The 15,597-nt window shown below is 34.1% G+C and overlaps 2 pseudogenes; one reads left to right on the forward strand and one right to left on the reverse strand.

The window, feature by feature from the left end:
* Positions 1 to 6,242: 6,242 nt before the first annotated feature.
* On the forward strand, positions 6,243 to 7,115 carry LOC120587980 (pyrroline-5-carboxylate reductase 2-like; annotated as a pseudogene).
* A 6,106-nt stretch (positions 7,116 to 13,221) lies between these two features.
* Positions 13,222 to 13,340, reverse strand: LOC120588415 (uncharacterized; annotated as a pseudogene).
* Positions 13,341 to 15,597: the final 2,257 nt, after the last annotated feature.

Genomic DNA, 15,597 nt, shown 5'->3' on the forward strand with positions numbered 1-15,597 from the left:
AATTATTTTTTCTTCTTTCTTTATCAAAATTGAACAGTTTAAATGAGTCTCTTTGATGTGATGCATTTTCAATACATTTTCAAAACATTTCCTTCCTCCTTTTTATCTCTCTAGAGCCTCCCCTACCCCTGCCCACATTAGATTACTGCACGTCATATCCTTATTCTCTTCATCTAAGTGTCCTATTGAGGTTTATTAAGACTAAATGGTAATGACTTTAATAAAAAATTTGATGTGAAACTACCTTTATAATTTAGGAGTGTATCTCCCACAGTGTTTCCTGGAAACTCAAATAATTCGGGTGTCAACCTTTATTTTTCCATACAGAAAGGAAGCAGACAGGTAGAATTCCAGTCAAACTGTCTATATTTCTCCCTGCTTTCAAGGCACCCTAAATTCAAAGCCAGAGACACTAATACGTGCTTGCAACACTAACATAGTTACTCTAAAGGGCCCCAGCGAACAGTTTCCCCAAAGTCTAATGCATGAGCATCAACAGAACAACTGTCAAAAGGAATAGTATCCAGCTCAACTCTCTATCACAAATGATCCACATTGCTGTATCTCAGTTAAACCAAGTCCAACATATTTTACAACAAGTGCATGCTAAGTTTTTATGAAATAGCCAAAGGAGCATTTAAAGCAAATATAAAAAGAACATTTGAAAAAAAAATGAATTTGGAGAATACTGAGGAGAAGTTAAATCTTCTCTCAGATAAGGCTTACTCTATGGAGAAAAATAGTCTCAATGTAATACAGAAAACATATCATGAACAATTAGAAAACCAATATATCTATCTTGTCACAAACTTTGTTTTAAATACATACAGTGGTAAAAGGTATGGTTTCATAGGCTGTAAAGATTCTTATATTTCAGATGACATCTGTAGTTTTTTTTTTTTTTCCTAGCAAAACATATGAGAAATTTTAGACTTGAATTGTCTGTAAAGAAAACACCCCCACATCTTCTCCCTGTAATCAGAGTGGCAATGGAAGTAGTAACTCAGAGATAGTGAAAGAGTATATGCTATTAAAATATAGACTGTAGTTTGTGGGAGCCAGCTCATACTGGTCTGTAAATATTAAGAAATTCTATTAAACTTTTGGTATCTTGAAATTGTTCACAGTGAAAATATTTATACCATAGAAAGTATTTACGCATAATTATTGAGCACATGTTAATTTGTGGAGCATTATTTAGCCTGATAGGAGTTATTTTATAAACTTGGAAGGAAAAAGCATATATTTAACTAATTGAGAGTAGTTTATTTCTAGTGAGCTCTCACTACACAGGTTTTACTACACAGATTAATAGTTGTTTTGCAATTGTTGTCATGTTGTTTCATGTGCCTGTTTTATTTCCTCAACAGCTTCTAAGGGCCTCAGAGTCAGGAATTATATTTTCTATTTTCTATTCTAATCTAAAGGACCTGTGTAATCTTACTACTAGCTATAAGATTACAATAAATGCTTGATTGATATCAGATAATTGGATACATTATTTTTTAAAAGTTACTAATATTCTCAAGGAGCAAATAAATATAATATTGTTTTGTGCTCCTTGAGTCAAAAACTTAGTTCCAAAAGCAATAATGTTAAGAAAAATGTACTTTATTATTGTATTAGATGCAAACATACAAAGTTACTCTTTGGTACAGATCATTCTCATTTACTAGGCAGTTCCCTTGAAAAAAGGCTATATTGACTTTTTGTCAGTTTTTATGCTGATCACCAAAGATTTGTTATATTTGTTTATCAATAAATGTTCATTAAATGACATATTAATTCTCTTTAGCCACAGCAAAAACAAGAGACCAAATGTTCCTAAGTGTACATGGGCCTGTTTCTGTTCTCATTATAGTTTCTAGTTGCTTACTACTAGATCAGAAAAATGTTAAGTTTGTAACATTTTTTTTATTCCGAAAGCTCTCTTTTTAGTTTTAATAACTTGCTGATTCTGTTGGGCTTCCTATGTAAATAACCACATCATCTGAAAATAAGAAATACTTTTCAGTCTATGTATATTTAAGCCAAGATCTCCAAACCTGTATTGTACAGTTGCAGTGCTATAGCATATTATATTGTTCTTCATCTTAAAAAATGCATCTAGGATAATGTTTGCTTAAAATGCTTTAGTAAATACTTTTTATTGAGTAAAAGTCCCTTTAGTTCATAATCTTCTGATAAGTTTTATTATAAAATTGATTTTGAACTTTATTACATATATGAAGTAATTATATTATTTTAATAATTTAGACCATTTATGTGTTAGGTTACATTGATACATTTTCTGATAATGAAACATCTATGCATTCCAGAAATAAATCCTAATTGATCAGGATATATTGATTTTTAATATAATATTGTAGTCATTTTTCTAATAATTCACTCTAGGAATTGTTTTTAAGTAGAGTGATCCTACAATTTTGTTATCTTATATACGTTCTCAGACTTCATTAGTTTTCTATTCAAAACCAAACCCTACATCTTCTTTGCTAATAAAACTCCAATTTATTCAATGAAGCAATTTTCCTAACAGTTCAAGGGTATTGAATAGTCTAAGCCAGCAGTTTTCCAGCCTTTTTTCTCAGGACATTTTACATTTGTATAAAGTACTGAGGACCCCAAAGAGCATTTATTTATGTGTGTTAAGTCTATAGAGAAATGTTTAGAACACAAAAACACATGAGCATACATTCCACAGTCACCAGATTATTAACATAATTATCATGTAGTCTGGAAACTATACTTGTGGAAAAAATATTAAAAAAAAAAAACGAGAATGAGAGAGGCAAATAACATCTTAGTATTATGAAAATAGTGTTGACCTTTCGGATCCCCTAAAAAAGGGGAGAGTTCCTAGATCATACTTGGAGAACTGCTGATCAAAGTAAATCAAAACAGTCATGATCCTTGTTTTCTAAATAACATAGAGCTAAGTGTGCCCCTGTGATCTGAGTCTGGCTGACAGGACCTAAGCAGAAGTCAACTAAAAGAGGGTTCTGGAAGAACTCTGGTTTTCCTGATGAAAACAAGCAGAGGAACATGCCTAGCTTTCCCTTTCTCCCTTTTCAAGGTCTTGAAGGTGATTATGGTATGTGGAGCTGCCTAGCCCACTTCCAAAGATGCAATGTCTAGGATCAGGAAGAAAACCAACTTGCTATGATGACAAGAGTGGAAAGATAAAAACGGCCTGTCTCATGTCATCATTAAGTAGCCGAGTGACTATAAGAAAATCATACCTCTGGATGTCTTGTTAGGAGGGAAAGCAAATCCCTATTTATTTAAAGTATTCTAAGTTTGTTTTTCTGCTACTTAACGCTAAACATTCTCTCATTTGATCCATTGTCCTTAATCAGCTTAAGAATCAAAGTTTTACTAGGAATAAACTGTAGAAGTTAGAAATGAGTTTTTGTTGGAAAGTTTGGTTGATAATACATATTAGATGTTATACATAAAACTGTCTGGATCTGGAGTCTTTGCATATGGTGTCTCTTACAAGGTTTGCCCCTTAATATTCTTACCATTTTAACTTCTTCAATAGTTTTGATATATTCATGAGTTCATTTCTTCTCATACAAGCTTTGATGTACATTTTGGAAGAAATGTTTTCATTTAACCTAGTTTTCAAATCCGTTGCTGTTCTCAATACTTTTTGTCATATTTCTTTGAACCTTATTATGTCTGGCATGTTTCTTTAACCTCATTTCGTTAGTTCTCTGTAAAAAATTCTGCATTTTGTTTATTTACATCTTTCCTTTTTCTTCATCTGTCTTCCCATAAGGTTGCCTAAGCTATGACACTTTTTAAAAAAATGAATTTTCAATTTTCTCTATCTGTTCCACATTTCTTTCTCTCTCCCCGCCCCTCACCCCACCCCTCTACTTGCCTGTTAGTCTATTCGATTACTATTTTCTTATTTCTGGGGTTAAACATTTGGCTCTTTTGTTTTCAATCTTTCTGAAGCTTAAGCTAAAAATTTCTCTCTACATACTGTTTTAGCTGTGTCTCATAACTTTTAGCATATAATGTTTTTCATATTATTCAACTTAAATATTTTAAATTTCCCATTTTCTTCAACTCCAAAGTTAGTGGGTTTTTTTTCAATTTCCAGATACATAATCTTTTCTGTTATCACTTTTTTATGTCCAGTTTTATTACGTTATAGATAAAAATATCATATAATATTTTTGTCGTTGTTTGAGACTTTACCTACAAACTTAAACATGGTCACCTTTTTGACTAGACCATATGTGCTTGAAATGAATACATATTTATTTGGGTTTTATTAGTTTGATTTATAATTACTCCCCTAGATTTTCTTTTTAATGACATTTTTCTGGTATATCTTTTTCCATATATTTATTTACAGAGATATACTGAAGACACAATTTCACTGTATAGAGAATGGCCAAACATGAAAATTAATATTTGACCAAGATTGAGGCAAAAATCAAATGTCCAAATAATAAATGTAATAATTTAATATTTATACCCAAAATGCTTCTATTACAATTATTTAATGGTCAGCTTTGAAAAGTGAAATGTTTGATGTCAGAACAATTTCTCAGCACTATTAGTGGCTAGATTGCCCTTACAATCACAATACTGCATACTTGAGATACTGAAATAGATGCTTCTCTGAGGCTGTAGAGAAGCAAGAGTGTCCAATGGCAGAATTTTTCAGCTGTTGGTAAAATTATCAACAAGTTATTTTACCAAAGTAAAAATTCATCACATTTTCAAATCCAGCTTTAGACAAAGTGGTAGTGTAATATAATTTGTGCAATTCTACAACATAGACTTTGTGGGTTTTTCGAATAAAATTTCTAAGTATTTAAAAATCTATATTTAATATTGTTGCATATAAAATGTAGGTATATAGATAGATGATCCATCGATCAATCAATAAATAGATAAAAATTAAAATTAACTCTGAATCTTCCCTAGAATAATATGACAAGAATACCTGCGCAGCTGGAATCATGAAGAAATGAGATACTACCAAGGCCAAGAAATGTAGACAAACTACTTTTTATGTAAACAACAATTTATTGTTAATAAGTTCTGTCAAGCTAGAATGCATTTCCCTCAAGCAATCTTTTAGATATGTAAAACCAGATATTTCATCTTGTTTGAAAATCTTATATAAATATAAATCAAGGCAGCTCCAAAATCACTTTTATGTCATAATAGAATTTTCACTCCAAGTTACATTCAGAGTTTCAAAGTAAATAATTAGATTTAATAATAAATTTAGATGACACACCTTGTGGTATGTCTCAAATTGTTTTCCTGGATATACACAAAAGTAACTTACACCACTACATGATCATTATCCCTGCACAAGTTCTGAATAATATTGTCAGAATAATATTGAGGTGAGCAGTCAGTTATTTGCACTTTTAAAGTCTGACACAAAACTCAATGTCAAATAACAGATTTTGAAAAAAATATGTGGAAGCTAAAGCTTAAGTTCATTTTTCATTTTCAACCTCTCTTCATCTTATTATTTTAAATTTGTTTCTCCTGATAAACATATTGCTGGATTATACTTAACATCTAATATGGGAGTCTCTGCTTCTTGATTATTGACTCTAACCTACATTTGTTTATTGTAATTACTGCTTTATTGAGATTTATTTTTGATAGCTTATTTCTTATTTTCTATTACCTTTAGTTTTTGTATCTATTTTTCTTCTTTCCTCCCTCCCTTTAGAGATAACATTTTTTTTTACTAACATTTGAGTTATGCATTTGATTTGCAGTCTTATGATGGTTATTGATAACTTATTGATAACTCACATTTGCATTTATTCTCCCCATAGTTTGATGAGCTGTCTCCTCACACAAAATAAGTATCTTTGCATACTCTCACCTCCTTCTTTTTCCACCCACATTCACACCCCTCCCCCGCCACCTCAAGCCCACATACGACTTCGTGAATTTTTACTCTTATTCTAGACTCCTATACCTGATTTGACCCTTTCAAGTCTATCTTCCATGTATTCTCATCGTATCTATTCCTAAATGGTCCTAATGCCTTTGTGAGAATTCCTCAACCTAACTTTCCAAGTCACTAACCTTTTATTTGGTTTTATTCATCCTTCTTAGTGCTTTTTTAAAAAATTATTTTATTGATCCCTACTATAGATGCCGAACCCGGGACTACAAGCGTGGGCTTCATCGGCGCAGGGCAGCTAGCCTAGGCCCGGGCGCGGAGCTTCACAGCCGCAGGCATCCTGTCGGCTCACAAGATGATAGCCCGCTCTCCAGAAATGGACCTGTCTGCGGTGTCTGCGCTCAAGAAGATGAGGATGAACCTGACCCGGAGCAACAAGAAGATAGTGAGGAACAGCGACGTCCTGTTCCTGGCCATGAAGCTGCACATCATCCCCTTCATCCTGGACGGGATCGGTGCCGGTGTCCCGCCCAGGCACTTTGGAGTCTCTTGAACAGCCCGTGTCACCATCAGTTCAGTAGAGAAGAAGCTGACAGCGTTCCAGCCGGCCCCCAAGGTGATTCACTGCATGACCTACACACCTGTGCTGGTACAGGAGGGTGCCACAAGCACCCACGCCCTGGTGGAGGATGGGCAGCTCCTGGAGCAGCTCATGAGCAGCATGGGCTTTTCTGCACTGAGGTGGCAGAGGACCTGATTGATGGTGCCACAGGGATTAGTAGCAGTGGGCCTGCCTGTGTGTTTATGGCCCTGGAGCCGCAGGCTGATGGCATGGTGAAGATGGGCCTGCCATGGCACTTGGCTGTCCGATTTGGGGCACGACTTGCTAGGGGCTGCCAAGATGGTGCTGGACTCAGAGCAGCGTCTAGGCCAGCTCAAGGACAATGTCTGCTCCCCCGGAGGGACCACCATCCATGCCCTCCACTTCCTAGGGAGTGGAGGCTCTCTGCTCATCAATGCAGTCGAGGCCTCCTGCATCCGAACATGAGAGCTACAGTCCATGGCTGAGCAAGGAAAGATCTCCCCAGCTGCCCTCACGAAGACTCTCCTGGACAGAGTGAAGCTGGAATCCCCCACAGTGTCCACACTGACCCCCTGCAGCTCAGGGAAGCTCCTCACAAGAAGCCCGACTCTGGGCAGCAATCAGGACTGAGGCAGCCTCTGTCCCTGCTCTGTGACCAAAGTCCTCACCGGAGGGGGCCGTGCAGGGTAAGGGCAAGTGCTTGATACAAAACTTCCCTAAGTCTTTTCAGACCAAGCAGTTCTCGCTTCTCCTCCTGTTCCATACTGGAAGATGCTCTCAAGGGGTGGTTGATACTAGAAGCCAGATTCCCTTGCACGCCTCCCCTGTCAGAGGCCCAGCTCAGGTGGGGAGGTCTGAGGAGAACCTTCAACTAGTGTTCTCCGGTTGGAGCCGAAAGTAGGGTCAGTTTGATTCCAGCTCATGGGAAGGGCATTTCTCTTTGAATTGAAAGTGAGCAACTTAGAATTATCACAGTTAATCAGAAATGCATGAGATGAGACTATGCTCCTATTTAAGTCTTGCTTCATAGGTGCACCATTGAGAAAGCATTAGTTGGTGCTGCTAAGTTTAGTTGCTTAAATAAAGTTTTATTTTTCATTTAAAAAATTATTTTATTGAGATAGAATGCACATACCATACAATTTACCCTTTTACAGTGTACAATTTAATGGTTTTAAGTATGTGTGCAGTTGTGCATTCATCACCACATCAATTTTAAGACATTTTCATCACCCCCCCAAAAAAATTCCATGCCTCTTAGCAGTCACTCTCAATTTCCCTCCAACTTTCTCAGCCCTTTGCAACCACTGATGTACTTTCTATCTCTATAGGTTTGCCTAATCTGTCGTTTCATGTCAATGGAATCATATAATATGTGGTCTTTCATGACTGGCTTCTTTTACTTTGTATAATGTTTTTAATATCCATGTACAAGTTTTGCGTGGGCACATGTTTCTGTTTTTCTTGCACATATACCTAGGAGTAGAATTGCTGGGTTATATGCAAACTCCACATTTAAATAAGGTATCAAACTTTTTTTCCAAAGTTACTGCACCGTTTACATTCCCATCAACTAAGTATAATGATTCCAATTTCTCCACATCTTTATGAACACTTACTATTATCTATCTTTTTGATTATAGCCATTATAGTGGTTGTGAATTAGTATCTTACAATTTTAATTTGCTTTTTCTTGTTGTCTAATGATGTTGAACTTTCTTCATTTGTATACCTTCTTTGAAGAAATGTCTATTTAGATCCTTTACCCGTTTTTTAATTGGTTGTCTTTGGTTGTTGTTTTAAGAGTTCTTTACATGTTCTATTACATGTATGATTTCATTATCGGATACACATTTTGCAACAATTTTCTTCCATCCTGTAATTTTCTATTCACTTTTTTGACGCTGCACTTTAACATGATAAAAATGAATAAATATTCATTAGATAAACTCATTAAGTCATGAATCCATTTAATTATTTTTTATTGCAATTAATGCATTCTTCATTTATAAGCTACTGTTTTCTTGTGGGTTTATATTCCTCTAGGTATATCAGCTACATTGACTGGTTATTAGTCACTTAAGGGAGAAACTAAATATGGCACAAAATTTCATACCTATGGTGAGTTAGGGTGTGGATATGTGGGACCCACCTGAAAGAATAAAGTCTCTGCTCTTACAATCTACTCAACTACCTATGGTCCACACTCTTCCCACTCAGCTTATTCATCTACCTCTGGTCTTCAGTCTCTTGCCACACACTATCCTCACAAAGTTACTCTGTCTCAAGCAAAAAATTCCCATTCCTTGACCAATATGATATTTTTTTAGATTCTATTTTGCTTAAGTTCAAAAACAATATCACACTTTTCGTTGAATTGATATGTTCCTGGTATATCTTTTTTGATCCCTAGCATTGTTCTTTACCTTGAGCTGCTTCTCTCAGTTAAAATCACTTAGAAGAAGAAAGTATATATTTAATTAATTTAAATTAGTTTACTTCTAGTGAGCTCTCACTACAGAGATTTTACTACACAGGTTAATAGTTTCACAATTGTTATCATGTTGTTTTGCGTTTCTGTGTGTTCAAGATAGGAGGAGAGGGACCTGCCAGTTAGAATTTCAGGTTGTCTCCCACTACAGTAGTTGATAGATGAGTTTCAAGGTTGTAATTACATACTGATAAAACTGACTTAGTAACATCCTGGGGTTTACAAGGATGGAGTTAAATCTCCCCCTTTGTATAGATTGTACTTGGCTATTTCTATACATACTTAACATGGCAGAATGGTTTTCATTCATTGTAAAAGCCTTCATGTGGAAGGCATTCATCGTTGGAATCCCTCATATGTTATTTCTGCAATCATTTTCATCTGCCATAAAGTGAACTAAGAATCTAAACTAAATTATAATCTGAACGGATTGAAAATGGAAACCATTTGGTTGTTCCACCCTAAATCATAATCTGTATTTTTTATTCAAATGACCTAAATTTCTTAATTTAGTTAACATAGAACCAAATCTTTACATTTTCAAAAACCATGAAATTATAATAACATAAAAATTTCAAATAATCTACACAGTAAATAACTTATTTTTTTCTGTCTAGTTCCAGATCTAAACACCAGTATAAGCTGGTAATGCTGGTTTGTTAGTTGATTGTTCATGAACTCAATACATTTTTATTGAGCCAGAAATTCTTCCAAGTTCTAAAGATTTGACAATATATTTGACAGTTAGAAGATTCCTTTCTCATGGAGCTTACATTTGAATGGGAGAGACAGACACTTAGCAAGTAAATAAATAAATGAGATAATTTCTGATCATGATTATGATGATAAAGAGTAGAAAACAACAAAATGTTATATTGGTTTGGGTAGGCAGTAGGGTGAGTGGCATGAGACAAAATGCTCTAGGAAAAAGCTCTCTAAAAATGAGATATTACAGTTAAAATTTAAATAAGGAGTCAGTATGTAAAGACCTGAGGAAAAAACATTCCAAGCAGTAGGAAAGGCAAGAACAAAAAGTAAGGAAATCACAAAAGCAAACAAAGACTTAAAACTTGATTGAATTCAGTGATTATGTTTTAGTTACAGAACACTGCAGAGGGCACAGCCATAGGTGGTTGTAGGCTGGAACAATCTGTATTTATGCCTATTGCCTCAGCTCACCCATTTACTCTTAAAATGTTTTAGTTTCAAGAAGAAATGATGTGGTCAATCTGCTTATAAATTTGAGATAATTGTAGCTATTTATAAGACGACATTAGAAAATTTAAATATTAATTTTACTAGACATTAAACTCAGAACTCAGAAAACTGCTTTCACTCATTACAATCAATTGTCTTAGAAAAATTCTTTGAATTCAAAACAATCCATTTTATCATCTTTGCTTATAATTCTTATACTCTCCTCTGTTAATTATCTATGTATTCTAAATGCAAAAAAAAAAAAACAACTAAATACAAAAAAATTAAATGCCTCATAGTATTAGGTTTCTTTCATTATCGTTAATTTCCTCTTAGTCTTTGTAATGTACTTGGAAAGTAGGTCTATGCAAGTAACAGTGATTGATTAGACTTTCACCATGTTCCTTCATGTGTGCCCATCCATGAGTTTATTTTCCACTAGTCGACACACAGAAGTCCTGCCTGATCTGAAGCCAGTTTGAAGGCTGACACCACAGATGCCCAGGACTGGACATGGAGACCAAGAGTTAAAAAGTAGAATGTTTGTCCAGCATAAATGTGCTAAAGGATCACTCTATCATAACAGAAGCATATATTTTATGACCAATTTTATAAGTTTTTAAAGTTCTCTTAAACCATGTTTTTTAGGAGCAAAACATTGTGACATATATATATTTTTAAATCAGTCATATGTGTATATATATAGATACACACACATATACATAAAATACATATTAAAAATATATAAATATGTAAAATATATAATAAATATATAATATAAATATATATAAATATAAATAAAAGTATAAAATGTATGAATATATAAAATATATTTAATATATTTTTCATATATAAAATGCATTATATTTATATGTATGCAGTTTCTATCAGACCCCAGGTGTAATAAAAAATAAATGACATTATTTAATTACTTTTATATTTGAAATACTCAACAACTGTTAGAAACTAAAAAAAAAAAAATCATAAATGCTAGAGTACACAGGTCAAATAGGGGATGTGGACAAAAGTGAGTGTTTCTTGTGGCACTTGAGGTTTGATTTGTATCAGCAGCCAAAATATTATCCACATTAAAATTATTTATCTTCTTTTTATTCTCAGAAAATTCGAGAAATTCAAAGGCACTCAAATGTATACTTGGCTCAAAGAGCCCAGGAGTAGAAATAAGGCAAAATCACATAATTTTATATCCTTTTTACACTGCCTTTGTGCACATGCTGGATATTCAGAAGTCAACTTGTAAATAAGAAGCTGTAATTAATCTAACAACATACTCTGTTTATCCAAGGGCTAGTATGATCTTAGTTTGCATCTTTTGAAGTACACTCATCAAAATAAGAATTTCTCAAATTCTGTGTACCACTCATTAAGAGAAACATGAACACACAAAAAAATTACTTGCATGGAGATTTAAAAACATAGTATTCGAAATTTTGAAAATATATTATACTGGAAATATAGCGAGTCTCTAAAATTCATCCTTCAAATTGTTCAGCATCTACCATATACCAGACATTCTAGTTATCATGCTTAGGAAATTCAATACAATTCACACAGAGATTACATATGAAGAAATTAAGCATCTTCCAGAGGAAATCAAAATTGTCTGAAACTATATGAAAAGCTATATATGAAAGAGGAATTAAATTTATTATGCATTGTCCTAGAAAGGAAAATAAACATTAATCAAAGTAAGCCAGGGTTGGTAGGAGGTAGAAGAGAAGATAAGCCTGCCTTTCACTTTCAATATCAAGGATTTCATCACCTGTGTGGAAAAAAGTTTTATTCATTTATTCAACACATACTTATTGGACAATTATACATTAATTTTCTTGGTATATATCAGGAAAAAATTAGTATTCTCACATTTGAGAACCATCTGATTCTTATTTTTAAAATAACTTCTTGGTTCCTACCAATAAACATCTGGTACTAGCCATAATTATTACGCTGTGGGTGGTACAGAAGCATATATTTTATGACCAATTTTATACAAGCTTCCTACTATGAATTCATTTTCTTGAAAACGAAAACATTAAAATAAGGCACATTACCCGTAATTGCGTTGTCCACATTAGAAGTTTCCATTTTAAAGTGTCAAAGGTACACCCAAAATGATTTTTCTAAAGTCAAAATGCTACTTGAACACTGAGGAGTCTAGCTCTAGACCCAGATCCTATGGATACTTTTGATCTTTCAGGCCCAAGCACAGGCAATTAATTACAAGGCTTTCCCTGACAGCCCTCATAGGGATGGGGGTGTGGAGGAATGACTCAGCCCCCTACCATCTCCATGGCCAAACACGCTCATACACTCATTTACATACCTGTATTCCTAGCCCAAGCTCTTGCATTTGGAGGCCTCCATACTGAAAGCCTGAGCTGAGGCATTTTTTCTACTTTGACTCAGTATTTTTCTATTCCTAGATCTTCTCCCACTCTCTTCCCAGGGAGTCTTTTGTGTGAGTCTCCTCCTCAGCAGTGAGATAATTCCCCCCATCTGAGCTGCGTCCCGCTGACCCTCCCCCTGTGTTGTTCTCGGGGGAAGAATGGAACACTAGGGAATCCTCTCTTCCTGACTTTTGCTTGTATTGTTGCAGTAAGTGAATAAAGGCTCTACTGTTATTCTCACTTTGGTTCATTGTCCTAACTGACCATGTTAACACCTGATTGCATGACAGCTACTAAAATGGCTTTTGGACACTATATCTACCTTGAAAGTTGTACATGAGGAGAGACTACCAACATTCCTTCTCCAAGAACTAGAAAGGGAATTGTAACATTGCCATCATGGCACATGTTACTTGCTGCTATGAATGAAAATTAGTAAATACAAAACATCAAACAAGAATTTCGGCACAATCCAGATTTTCTCAGAAGCATCTGTGAGCCAACCAGGTTAATCGAATAAAAATATTTCTATAATTAATTAAGAATATCCTTCTAATTTTTTTTTTTTTTTTTTTTATAAATCCCTTATTGACCTCACAGACTGCAAGGACCTTTTCAGCTTACAATCCCTTATTTTTTATGCCTACAGCACCTGGTCTTCCTAGGTGGTGTCCCATCCAAGTACTAACCAGGCCCGACCCTGCTTAGCTTCCAAGATCAGATAGGATCGAGCTTGTTCAGGATGGCATGGCAGTAGACCTTTCTGATCTTCTTAAGCCCTGCTCAGATTATACCATCTACTCTCCTCCATACCTAATTTATATGACATTGCTACCCCACAGATGTAGATAATCTATCCATCTCATGCTATTTTATTATATTTTCCTCAGATTTCAACCATCACATTTGCTTTGCTACTTTCTTTACAATACTTATTTATGCACATCTCTGTCTCTATAGATGACAAGCCCCCAGCACACAACTTTGCATTCATTATCACACCCAAACCGTATTAACTATCACTATGTTTTGATTATAATAGCACTCAACAAACATTTGTTAAACTGAATCATTAATTTGGGTTAGAAAATTGTTAGAGAAATTCATCAGCTTTACATAAATTATGTAGCTTTAAAGGTAAGCCTCACCCAGGAACTCTTCTCCTAGAGCAGCTAGTTAAGGCCTTTTTTTTTTAATGTACTTTTTATTTTGAGATAATATTATTTCGTGGTAGATTTGCACATAGCTGTAAGAACAATACAGAGGTAGCCAGTTCCTCCCAATGGCACCACTTGTGAAACTACAGTACAAAATTACAACCAGGATCTTGATATTGATACAATCAAGATACAGAAGAGTTTCATCATCACAAGGATTCTTCTTGTTGCTTTTATAGCCACAACTACTACTCTCCCACCTCCACAACCACCTCCTTATCACCTGGTACCAATAATCTGTTACCGATTTCTATAGGTATGCCATTTTTAAAATGTTACATAAACAAAATCATATCTTTTGGGACTGTATGTAAACTTTGGGGTTAGCTTTTTTCACTCAGCATACTTTGGAGATTCATCCAGGTTGTTGTATGTGTCAATAGTTTTTTGGGTTTTTATTGTTGTTGCATTTTGTTTTGTTTTTACTTCTGCTCAGTAGAATTCTATAGCAAGGATATACCACACATTTTTTAACCATTCATCTATTGAAAGATATCTAGATTGTTTTCAGGTTTGGGTATTATGAATAAAACTGATATAGATATTCACATACAAGTTTTGTGTGAGCATAAGTTCTCATTTCTCTAGGATAAGTACCCAGGAGTACAATTGTTGGGTCATATGGTAGTTGTATGTTTAGTTTATTAAGAAACTTCCAAACTATTTTCCAGAGAGGTCATACTGTTTTAGTTTCCCACCAGTAATGTGTGAGCCATCCAGTTTCTTCATATCATTGCCAAAATTTGTTATTGTCACTTTTTTTTTTGTAATTTTAGTCATTCTGATAGGTGTTTGTTATATCTCATTGTGATTTTAATTTGTATTTCTCTTCTCTAAAAACTAATGATGTTGAACATTTTTTCATGAACTTATTTATCATTTGTATATTTTTATTGGTAAAATGACTCTTTATGTCTTTTGCCCATTTTATGATTGGATTATTTGAGATATGAGAGTTCTTTACATGTTCTAGATAACAGTCTTTTGTTAAATGTGTGATTCGCAAATATTTTCTCCCAGTCTATATCTTGCCTTTTCATTGTTTTAGCAAGGTCTTTCATAAAACAATTTTTTTTTAATTTGGAGTTTAATTTATACATTTTCCTTATTATGGATTGTGCTTTTGATGTCCAGTATAAGATTTCTTTGTCTATCCCTAGATCCTAGAGATTTTCTCCTATTTTTTTTTAAGTTTTATTGTTTTATGTTTTACAGTTAAGTCCATCATTCATTTTGAGTTAACTTTTTGCATATGATGTGAAACTTTGGTCAAGATTCTTTTATTTATGTATGTATTCATTTAGCCTATGAATGTCTAATTACTCCAGCACCTTATTTGATTGCTATACCATATCCAATCTTGAAATTAGATAGAGTAATTCCTCCTACTTTATTCTTCTTTTTCAAAATTGTTTTACTCTAGTTCCTTTGTTTTTCCATATAAATTTTAGAATAATCTTGCCAATATCTAAGAAAAAAGACAATCTCACTGAGATTTTGAAACATATATATCGGTTTGGAGAGAATTGACATATTTACCATGTTGAATTTTCCAATCCATGAACGCAATATGTCTCCCCACTTATTTAGATTTCCTTTGATTTCTTTCATTAGCTGTGTAAAGTTATCAGCCTACAAATCCTGTACATTTTTTGTTAGATTTACACCAAAGAATTTAATATTCAGGATGATTGCTAACAGAATTATACTGTTAATTTTGCCATCCATGTGCTTATTTCTAGTATACAGAAGTACAGCTGATGTTATCTTGTTTGCTGTGACCCTACTGAACACCCCCT

Source organism: Pteropus medius, unplaced genomic scaffold, assembly GCF_902729225.1.
Source record: "Pteropus medius unplaced genomic scaffold, Ma_sr-lr_union100, whole genome shotgun sequence".
Classification (NCBI taxonomy): Eukaryota; Metazoa; Chordata; class Mammalia; order Chiroptera; family Pteropodidae; genus Pteropus; species Pteropus medius.